Below are 12,555 nucleotides of genomic sequence, written 5' to 3' on the forward strand. Positions count from 1 at the left end.
ATCCTCACTCCCCACTCCCTACATTCTCTAGTAACATTTACTAGATGTTACTACAGTACATCTACAGCACTATTACTTCCTGTCTATATGAGTTTACCTATTCTAGGTACTTTATGTAAGATGAGTCATACAATATTTGTTTTTATGTATGTGGTCTGTTTCACTTAGTGTAATATCTTTCAGGTTCACCCATGTTGTAGCATATACAAGGTTTTCATTCCTTTTTAAATTTAAATAATATTCCATTGCATGTGAATACCATGTTTTGTTTATCCATTCATCTGTTGTTCCATCTTTTGGCTATTGCAAATAATTCTGCTATAAACACTGGTATGTAAGTATTTGAGTCCCCGCTTTTCCTGGTGGCTCAGAGGGTAAAACATCTGCCTACAATGTGGAAGACCAGGGTTTGATCCCTGGGTCAGAAAGATTCCCCTGGAGAAGGAAATGGCAACCCACTCCAGTATACTTGCCTGGAGAATCCCATGGACAGAGGAGCCTGGTGGGCCACAGTCCATGGGGACACGACTGAGCGACTTCACTTTCTTTCACTTTTTAAATTCTTTTGGGTATATACCTAGACATGGAATTGCCAGATCATAGGGTAGTTCTATGCTTAACTTTTTGAGGAACTGTCAGTCTGTTAGCACATCATCAGCAGCGCTCATTTCCACGATTCTCATGCCCATATGTTAAAGGATCAACTATAACTGAAAACTCAGCTGCCAAAGAAGCTGCCACCAAGGTGAGGTGGGCTTCTGTGTCTACCTTGCTGATGAGAACTGGTTTTAATTTAGTAGTGGCACAGCAAGGATTGGAATAGCTAGCAAGCATTCTCAATGTTGGAAGAGTTCAATATTTGACATCAAAATCATAGCAATCAACATTACATCTTTAAAATTATCATGTAAATAAGTAAGACCAGAATAATATCTGCATAGGTCAAACTAATATAGAAGGTACTGATAGGTATTGTATCAGCAGGTTAACCAAGAACACATCCAAGAGTTGGTTTCTGATTGTCCCAATTTTGAACAAAAAATTCATTCAACAAATCGAGTAGACCAGCTAAAGCAAAAACTCGTAATGCAATATGAAAATCTTCTCTGGTAATCAAATAGCCCCAAACTGGAGGCAAGCCAATTCTCATTCACAAAACATCTGGAATTGTCCATGGATTTTCACATAGGCCTGGTTGTGCTTTCCTAGCCCTGTCATTGCCTGGACCCTTGGCAGTGAAGACCACCTTTTTCCCCCCAAGAAGGCCCTCCAGTTAATTTTTAAAAGTTTTTCATTTGGGTGCTTTATTGTCTCTTCATGTATCTAATAACTTATTTTACTCATTTGTTACTTGTAATTATGAGAGCTATAGTTTTATTTCTAGAAATTCTATTTTTAACTACTCATTATTTTCCTTTATTTTTTCATTAAAATTATTAATTTATTTATTTGGTTGCACTGGGTCTTAGCTATGGCACATGGGGTCTCTAACTGCAGCAAACTCTTAACTGTGGCACATGGTATCTAACTCCCTAGCTAGGGATCGAACCTGGGCTCCCTGCATTGGGATCTGGGAGCTTTAGCCACTGGTCCACCAGGGAAGTCCCTCATTGTTTTTCATAGTGACACTCTTTTCTTAGAGTTTATTCCTTCACTGGTTAATTTAAATATGCGTATGCCATAACTTTTAGAGTTACGTTATACTATCTCAAGTCTTTAGGGTTCTAATCCTGGTATTCACTGTGTCTGTTAATTCATGCATAGTTTTTCCTTATGTGTTTTTTAAAAATTTTGATTGTGAGGTCATCATTTGATTGATGAGACTAGCTTATGGCCTGGATTGTGAAAGTCTCCTCCTAGAGAGATGTTCCATTTAATTCTGGGGTATCACTGGCTTGGTGAAAATTGTATCACTGGTTGCATAAACTGTTATAAGAATTTCTTGGTCTAGATGTTCTGGGACCGTGAGAATAACTAAAAATGAAATAGCCAAGAGAAAAGCAAAACCAAAGCCCCATGAAATAAATCTCCAGGTTTTCCATCTCAACTGAAAGTATTTTATTTTAATATTTTTCCTCATTTAGAGCCTAGGGAAAAAGTAGTGATGTTCCTTGTTATTCAGTACTGGTGGATGGACTTTTCTTTTCTAGGTCACCATTTTTACTGAACATCCTGCTTATAGATGATCCTGGCTGTGTGTTTGGGTCTTAGGTCCAATTTCCTAGTCTTTGCAAAACTAAAAACTTATCTCCAGATCTTACAAGGTGGCAAAACCTAAGCCCTTAAGTTACTGAGTTCTATCATCTTCCTTGGAAGCTCCAGAGTCTCAGTATTCTAACTACTCTGAGCCTTTCTCTTGCCTCTATGTATCTTTCTTCTTGTGTGTTCATCTATGTGTGTGTGTATTGCTTTATTCAGTTGGTTCTATTCCATTTTGTCAACGGTTTCCTTTGCTGTACAAACATTTTTCAGTTTAATTATGTGCCATTTATTTTTGCTTTCATTTCTTTTTCCTTAGGATACAGAGTTAAGAAAAGATCCCCTATGATTTATGTCAAAGAATGTTTAGCCTATGTTCTCTTCTAGGAATTTATGGTTTCAGGTCTTACATTTAGGTCTTTAATCCATTTTGAGTTTATTTTTGTGTGTGCTATTAGAGAGTGTTCTGATCTCATTCTTTTACATGGAGCTACCTAGTTTTCCCAGAACCACTTATTGAAGAGATTGTCTTTTCTCCATTGCATATTCCTGCCTCCTAAGAAGAAAGAAAGAAAGAAATAAAGTGAAGTCACTCAGTCCTGTCCGACTCTTGGCGACCCCATGGACTGTAGTCCACCAGTCTCCTCCGTCCATGGGATTCTCCAGGCAAGAATACTGGAATGGGTTGCCATTTCCTTCTCCAGGGGATCTTCCCGACCCAGGGATCGAACCCAGGTCTCCTTCATTGCAGGCAGTCTTTAACCTCTGAGCCACCAGGGAAGCCCAAGCTTGCCTCCTAAGCTGGAGATTAATTAACCATCAATGTGTGGGTTTATTTCTGGGCTCTCTATTCTGTTCTATTGATCTATGTGTCTGTTTTTGTACCAGTACCATGCTGTTTTGATTACTGTTACTATGTGGTGTAGTCTGAATTCAAGGAGGATAATATCTCCAGCTTTACTTTGGCTATTCTGGGTCTTTTGTGGTTGCATATAAATTTAAGGATTAATTTTTCCAGTTCTGTGAAAATATCATGAGCATTTTGATAGCAGTTACATTAAATCTGTAGATTTTTCTGGGTAATATGGCCATTTTAACAATATTTATTATTCCAATCCAAGAATATAGTATATCTTCTCAGTTTTCTGCATCATTTTCAAATTTCTTCATCAAAGTTTTTATAGTTTTCAGAGTATAGGTTTTGACCTTCACCATAAGTGTACAGAAAAGGCAACAAATATTAATCTTGTTTGCAGAATTCATCTATTAGTTTTAATGGCTTTTGAGTGGAGATATTTTGTTTTTGTTCAGTCACTAAGTTGTGCCTGACTCTTTGTGCCCCATGGACTGCAACACACCAGGCTTCTCTGTCCTTCACTATCTCCCAGAGTTTGCTCAAATTCGTGTCCATTAGTCAGTGATGCTATCTAACCATCTCATCCTCTGCTGCTCCCTTCTCCTTTTGCCTTCAATCTTTCCCAGCATCAAGGTCTTTTTCAATGAGTCAGTTCTTCACATCAGGTAGCCAAAGTAATGAAGCTTCAGCTTCAGCATCACTACTTCCAATGAATATTCAGGGTTGATTTCTTTTAGGATTGACTGGTTTTGATCTCCTTGCAGTCCAAGGGACTCTCAAAAGTTTTTTCCAGCTCCACGGTTTGAAAGCATCGATTCTTTGGTGCTCAGTCTTCTTTATGGTCCAACTCACATCCGTATATGACTACTGAAAAAACTATAGCTTTGACTCTATGGAACTTTGTCATCAAGCGATGTCTCTGCTTTTTAATATGCTGCCTATATGTCATAGCTTTCCTTCTAAGGGGCAAGCATCTTTTAATTTCATGGCTGTAGTCACCATCTGCAGTGATTCTGGAGCTCAGGAAAATAAAATCTGTCACTGCTTCCACTTATTCCCCTTCTATATGTGATGAACCTGAATGAAGTGATGAGCCTGAATGCCATGATCATAGTTTTTTGAATGTTGAATTTTAAGCCAGCTTTTTCACTCTCCTCTTTCACCCTCATCAAAAGGCTCTTTAGTTCCTCTTCACTTTCTGCCATTAGAGTGGTATCATCTGCATATCTGAGGTTGCTGATATGGATTTATATGTATAGAATCATGTCATCTCCAAATAATTACAATTTTAGTGTTTTCCCTTCCAATTTGGATGTCTTTTATTTCTCTTTCTTGTCTGATTGCTGTGGCTAGGATATCCAATACTATGTTAAATAGAAATGGTGAGCGTGGGCATCCTTTCTTCCTCCTGATTTGAGTAAAGGATTTCAAGTTTTCACTATAGAATAAAAAATTGTTAGTTGTGAGTTTGTCATAAATGGTTGCTATTGTGTTGAGATATATTTCCTCTGTACCCACTTTTTTCTTTCTTTCTTTTTTAAATTGAAGTGTAATTGATTTAATATTTTGTCATAGCTTCTGGTGTACAGCAAAGTGATTGCTCTGTTCAGAATGTCTATTTCTTCCTGATTCAGTCTGATTGCTTGTTTCCAGAAATTTGTCCATTTCTCCTAAGCTGTCCAATTCTTGGTAAATAATTGTAGTATTATTTTATTATTCTTTATATCTTAAACTTAATTTGATGAGCCACATTCATCATTTGCTTTAGAAAGTAATTATTTCATTCATAGGTTACACTTTTTATTTCTTATCTAATTTATTGATCATTTTATAAATACTTCATTAAATAATACTGGTAATAGTGGTCTAATTCAATTTACTATATTATAATCAGCTCAATTCCAGAAAAATAAATGACCCAATCAAAAGATGGGCCAAAGAACTAAATAGACATTTCTCCAAAGAAGACATACAGATGGCTAACAAACACATGAAAAGATGCTCAACATCACTCATTATCAGAGAAATGCAAATCAAAACCACTATGAGGTACCATTTCACGCCAGTCAGAATGACTGCGATCCAAAAGTCTACAAATAATAAATGCTGGAGAGGGTGTGGAGAAAAGGGAACCCTCTTACACTGTTGGTGGGAATGCAATCTAGTACAGCCACTATGGAGAACAGTGTGGAGATTCCTTAAAAAACTGGAAATAGAACTGCCTTATGACCCAGCAATCCCACTACTGGGCATACACACTGAGGAAACCAGAAGGGAAAGAGACACGTGTACCCCATTGTTCATTGCAGCACTGTTTATAATAGCCAGGACATGTAAGCAACCTAGATGTCCATCAGCAGATGAATGGATAAGAAAGCTATGGTACATATACACAATGGAGTATTACTCAGCCATTAAAAAGAACACATTTGAATCAGTTCTAATGAGGTGGATGAAACTGGAGCCTATTATACAGAGTGAAGTAAGCCAGAAAGAAAAACACCAATACAGTATACTAACGCATATATATGGAATTTAGAAAGATGGTTAACAATAACCCTGTATACGAGACAGCAAAAGAGACACTATGTATAGAACAGTTTTTTGGACTCTGTGGGAGAGGGAGAGGGTGGGATGATTTTGGAGAATGGCATTGAAACATGTATAATATCATATATGAAACAAGTCACCAGTCCAGGTTTGATGCATGATACAGGATACTTGGGGCTGGTGCACTGGGACGACCCAGAGGGATGGCACGGGGAGGGAGGAGGGAGGAGAGTTCAGGATGGGGAGCACTTGTATACCTGTGGTGGATTCATGTTGATATATGGCAAAACCAATACAATATTGTAAAGTTAAAAAATAAAATTAAAAAAATATAAATCTTAAAAGTTCTTTCTCCATTAAGTAAAATGCAGACTGCTCTGAATAAGTATTATTTAATTGACCTGAAACATTTTAGAAGCATACTCACAGGTTATGAGGTAAAATCTTGGGATCATTTAACATGAATATAGATGGATAGAGCTTAATAACCCTATGTAATTCCAGTAATTTGGTTTTGCCTATGATTTTTACAGATAAGATCATCATCTAACAATGAGGTCTCCTGTCTATCTGAATAAGAGAAGTGGCCACTGGAGGCCATGAGTACTAAATACTAGTGAATATAGGCCAAGTAGCCACTATATAGTGTCTTAATTAAGGCCAAGTCAAAACTGAAACTAACTTAGCATGGACATGGGGATGGTTAGCAATTCAACAGACCCTGCAACGAAGAGACCAATAATAAAGGACTTGTTATGGGAATGCAGACAGGTGTTTGAAGAATGGCAAGCTGGGATGTGCATCCTTTTTAAAATGTGCTTTGGGGTTTTATATCTACACCATAGCTCCTGGGCACTTGAAATATGTATATTCATATTCAGTAGATTTCAGCCAATATTTAGCAAATCCTTGATGTGTACTAGGGCACTGTGCAGTGGGGTAGGGATACACAGATCATCAAGATCCCTGACACCTCCCCTGGTCCCAGAGAACCACAGGATTACTGCAGGTGGGCAGAACCCACCCCCCCCTCTCCACCAAAAAAAAACCCCAAAAAACAAAAAACAAAAACACCAAAACAGTAAAGAACAATAGAAAAAGTTGCTAAAATAAAACACTTCTTCCCACAACTGTTTCATGTTTTCTCATGTAATCCTTTCAACAACCTGATGAGATACATTATTATTTCCATGTTAGAATTAAAAAATACTGAGATAGGGCTTCCCCAGCAGTCCAGAGGTTAAGACTTCAGACTTCCAAAGCAAGGGGTACAGGTTTGATCCCCAGTCAGGGAACTAAGATCCCACATGCTATGGGGGATGGCCCCCCAAAAAATACTCTTAAAAAAACCACTGGGATACACTTTATGCCTTGGTTTGTAATTTAGAATGTTTTTAGGTATCAGACAGAAGACAAAACTGAGATAACTAGACCAGGTGTCAGATGATAGGAATTGGCAGGGATTCTGAAGAACTGGGGCCAATGTGCTTTACTTGAGGATGTTCAAAGTCAAGACTAACCAAAATAAAAACAACCTTGTAGGCTGCCGGATCTCAAACAAAACAAAGCTGTAGGATAGGTGCAGCAGCCAGTTTCTGATGTCTGCTCTGTTCCATCACAGCCACCAAATTCTGCAGATGGGGAAGAAAGCTAAGGCTCCTTGATGACTCTAGCTTTCAGCCATCTTACCCCCCCCCCCCCGGAACGTGGGAGCAAGAACATCAAAGGCGTCTAAGATAAGTAATAACACTCCTCCCACTCCTGTAGATTGTAAAGTGTGTTGCAAAGTACCAGTGATTAAAACCATATAGCTTTGGATTTAGAAAATTCGTCATTGCAATAGAATAGGAATTTCAGAAATTCAAAATTGTACAAAGCTTTATAACATGTTAGAACCAGTATCACAATAGGGAACAGATTTACTATTCAATGTTTTGAAGAAATCGAATCTCAGTAGGGAAGAGAGTAAATTCAGAGCTAGACACTACAATAGATTCTCAGTAAGTCAAAGAATGAATGATTTAAAAACCACCTGTCAAAAAGAGCTTGAGGTAAACAAATTAGCTTGATTGAATGCTACTGAAGACTGTCATGGGACGTCTTGAATGTCAGTATTACCTGACTCCTGGGGCACATTCCATGTACAAAAATCTGTGGTAGCCAAAAATGCTGTAAAACACATATCAAAAAGAAAATAAATAGATTAGAGAAATTTATATCTGAAGAAGAATAAATATGATATAAATATATAACATTGTCATTTGATTCCACTTTGAGTGTAGTAAGAAAGGAACAGATGTTTTTGCTGATGGAAAAAAGTGCAGTATCTTATTACATTATAAAATGTCCATCCTCAGAATAATTAACAGCATACAAATAAGAACAACTTGGAGGTACTATTATATCCCCATTAAAGTAATAAAGCCAGTGGTAAAATCCAGTGATGACAAGTCAGGAGGAGAAATAAGTTCCCAAGAAATTGTATATTTGTCTGGTCTCTTTCGAGAGCAATGTGGTTTTCTCTCTCAAGGACTATGAAAGTGCTAATATGTTTTGATCAAACAATTCCTTGCTCCCACAAATAAATATTTTTTAATGCCTAAAATGTTTATAACAAAATCAATTATAAAAATATAAAGGGAAATAAATAAATACATATATAGCTACTTAAATGGCAAAAGTGTGAATGATATAAAGTGAAAGATTAAAATATGGAACAATGTTCTGTGCTGACTTCATTGATAGATAATAGAATTTTGAGTCATTTGAGACATACCAAAGGCTATAATAAAGGTCATATATGACAAACCCACAACTAATATCATATTTAGTGGTGAAAAGCTGAAAGTATTTTCTCTAAGATCAGGAACAAGACAAGAAAGTCCTCTTTTGCCACTTTCATTCAACATAGTTTTGGAAGCCTTATCCACAGCAGTCAGGGAAGAAAAAAAAAGGAATATAAATTAGAAAAGAAGAAGTAAAACTGTCACTATTTGCAGATGACATGATGCTATACATAAAAAATCCTAAAGATACTTCTAGAAAACTACTGGAGCTCATCAATGAATTTGGTAATGTTGCAGGATACAGCATCAATGCACAGAAATCTGTTGCACTTCTGTACACTAACAACAATAGATAAGAAAAAAATTAAGGAAACAATCTCATTTACCATTGCATCAAGAAGAATAAAATGTCTAGGCATAAAGCTACATAAGGAGGTAAAACAGCTGTACTCTGAAAACTGTAAGACACTGATGAAAGAAATGGAAGATGACACAAATAGATGAAAAGATATACCATGTTTTTGGATGGGAAGAATTAATATTGTCAAAATGACTATACTACTCAAAGCAATGTACAGATGCAGTGCAATTCCTGTCAAATTATCCCTATCAAGTTATCAGTGGCATTTTTCACAGAGCTAGAATAAAAAATATTAAAATTTGTATGAAAATACAAAATACATCAAGTAACCAAATAAATTGTAAGAAAGGAAAATGGAGCTTGAGGAACCAGGCGCCGTGACTTCAAACTATGCTATAAAGCTATAGTAATCAAAACAGTATGGTACAGGAACAAAAACAGACTCATAGAAAGTGAAAGTTAAGTTGCTCAGTCCTGTCAGACTCTTTGTGACCCTACGGACTGTAGCCTACCAGGTTCCTCCATCCATGGGATTTTCCAGGCAAGAGTACTGGAGTGGGGTGCCATTTCCTTCTCCAGGGGATCTTCCCAACCCCAGGTCTCCTGCATTGCAGGTAGATGCTTTACTGTATGAGCCACCAGGGAATTTATAGATCAATGGAACAAGAGAGAAAGCCCAGAAATAAATCAATACACCTATAGTCAATTAATCTACAACAAAGGAGGCAAGACTATACAACGGACAGCCTCTTCTATAAGTGGTACTGGGAAAACAGAGCAACCAATGTAAAAATAAGGATTTAGAATATTCTCTAACACCATACACAAAAACAATCTGAAAATGGATTAAAGAACTAAATGTTTAAGACTGGATACTCTAAAACTCTTAGAGGAAAACAGGCAGAACCATCTTTGACATAAATCACAAAAATATCTTTTTAAATCCACATCCTAGAGCAGTGGCAGATGCATGTTGATGTATGGCAAAACCAGTACAATATTGTAAAGCAAAAAAAAAAAAAAGGAAGAAAGAAAGAAAATAAAAACAAAAATAGACAAATAAAGATAACATAATTAAGTTAAAGGCTTTTACACAGCAAAGAAAACTATAAACTAAAGAAAACAAACAAACAAACAAACAAAAAATCCCACAGAATGTGGAAAATATTTGCAAACAAAGCTACCAACAAGGGATTAACCTCCAAAATATACAATTTTTGCAGTTCTATTTAAAAATTCCAATCAAAAAATGGGCAGAAGATCTATATAGAAATGTCTCCAAAGAAGATGTACAGATGACAAAAAAAAAGCACATGAAAAGATGCTCAATTTCATTAATAATTGTAAAAGTGAAAGTCGCTCAGTTGATTCCAACTCTTTGCGACCGCATGGACTATACAGTCCATGGAATTCTCTAGGCCAGAATACTGGAGTGGGTAGCCTTTCCCTTCTGCAGGGGATCTTCCCAACCCAGGGATCAAACCCAGGTCTCCTGCATTACAGGCAGATTCTTTACCAGCTGAGCCACAAGGGAAGAAATAATTGGAGAAATGCAAATCAAAACTACAATGAGGTATGACATAACACCAGTCAGAATGGCCATCATTAAAAAAATGTACAAACAATAAATGCTGGAGAGGTTATGATGAAAAGGGATCCCCCTACACTGCTGGTGAAAATGTAATTTTGGTGTAGCCACTATGGAGAACAGTATGGAGGTTCCTTAAACAACTAAAAATAGAACTTCCATATGATCCAGCAATCCCACCCTTGGGCATATACCTGGAGAAATCCACGATTCAAAAAGATATGTGCACCCTAAGGTTCCTTTTCTTTTTAGTGCGGGTGGCTGAGACCGGCACATTTAGCACTGCTGAGAGGAGCTACCCCACGTCCGAGGTCAGGGGCAGAAGCCGGGAGGACCCTATGCCCGAAGAGAGGCGGCCAGGAGGACCTACCCCACGCCCAAGGCCAGGGGCCACAGCCAGGAGGAGAAACCCCATCTCCAAAGAGTGGTGGCTGCGTGGGCACAGGAGGGCCTAGAGGAGCTATTCTACATTCAAGGTCAGAAGCGGTGGCGGTGAGGAGAAATGGTATGGACCTCACAGAAATGGTATGGACCTCATCCAAGGTAAGGAGCACCGGCTGCGCTTTGCTGGAGCGGCTGTAAAGAGATACCCCACGTCAAAGGTAAGAGAAACCCAAGTAAGATGGTAGGTGTTGCAAGAGGGCATCAGAGGGTAGACACGCTGAAACCATACTCACAGAAAACTAGTCAATCTAATCACACTAGGACCACAGCCTTGTCTAACTCAATGAAACTAAGCCATGCCTGTGGGGCCACCCAAGACGGGGGGGTCATGGTGGAGAGGTCTGATAGAATGTGGTCCACTGGAGAAGGGAATGGCAAACCACTTCAGTATTCTTGCCTTGAAAACCCCATGAACAGTATGAAAAGGCAAAATGATAGGATACTGAAAGAGGAACTCCCCAGGTCAGTAGGTGCCCAATATGCTACTGGAGATCAGTGGAGAAATAACTCCAGAAAGAATGAAGGGATGGAGCCAAAGCAAAAACAATACCCAGTTGTGGATGTGGCTGGTGATAGAAGCAAGGTCTGATGCTGTAAAGAGCAATATTGCATAGGAACCTGGAATGTCAGGTCCATGAATCAAGGCAAATTGGAAGTGGCCAAACAGGAGATGGCAAGAGTGAATGTCAGCATTCTAGGAATCAGCGAACTAAAATGGACTGGAATGGGTGAATTTAACTCAGATGACCATTATATCTACTACTGCGGGCAGGAATCCCTCAGAAGAAATGGAGTGGCCATCATGGTTAACAAAAGAGTCTGAAATGCAGTACTTGGATGCAATCTCAAAAATGACATAATGATCTCTGTTCGTTTCCAAGGCAAACCATTCAATATCACAGTAATCCAAGTCCATGCCCCAACCAGTAACACTGAAGAAGCTGAAGTATAACGGTTTTATGAAGACCTACAGGACCTTTTAGAACTAGCACCCAAAAAAGATGTCCTTTTCATTATAGGGGACTGGAATGCAAAAGTAGGAAGTCAAAAAACACCTGGAGTAACAGGCAAATTTGGCCTTGGAATATGGAATGAAGCAGGGCAAAGACTAAGAGTTCTGCCAAGAAAATGCACTGGTCATAGAAAACACCCTCTTCCAACAACATAAAAAGAAGACTCTACACATGGACATCACCAGATGGTCAACACGGAAATCAGATTGATTATATTCTTTGCAGCCAAAGATGGAGAAGCTCTATACAGTGAACAAAAACAAGACCAGGAGCTGACTGTGGCTCAGATCATGAACTCCTTATTGCCAAATTCAGACTGAAATTGAAGAAAGTAGGGAAAACCACTAGACTATTCAGGTATGACCTAAATCAAATCTCTTATGATTATACAGTGGAAGTGAGAAATGGATTTAAGGGCCTAGATCTGATAGATAGAGTGCCTGATGAACTATGGACTGAGGTTCATGACATTGTACAGGAGATAGGGTACAAGACCATCCCCATGGAAAAGAAATGCAAAAAGGCAAAATGGCTGTCTGGGGAGGCCTTACAAATAGCTGTGAAAAGAAGAGAAGTGAAAAGCAAAGGAGAAAAGGAAAGATATAAGCATCTGAATGCAGAGTTCCAAAGAATAGCAAGAAGAGATAAGAAAGCCTTCCTCAGCAATCAATGCAAAGAAATAGAGGAAAACAACAGAATGGGAAAGACTAGAGATCTCTTCAAGAAAATTAGAGATACCAAGGGAGCATTTCATGCAA

The 12,555-nt window shown here is 38.2% G+C and overlaps 1 pseudogene; it reads right to left on the reverse strand.

The window, feature by feature from the left end:
- Positions 1–654: 654 nt before the first annotated feature.
- Positions 655–12,555, reverse strand: part of LOC104999623 — a 41,869-nt pseudogene continuing 29,968 nt past the window's right edge.

This window comes from Bison bison, unplaced genomic scaffold (assembly GCF_000754665.1).
Source record: "Bison bison bison isolate TAMUID 2011002044 unplaced genomic scaffold, Bison_UMD1.0 scf7180017864356, whole genome shotgun sequence".
Classification (NCBI taxonomy): Eukaryota; Metazoa; Chordata; class Mammalia; order Artiodactyla; family Bovidae; genus Bison; species Bison bison.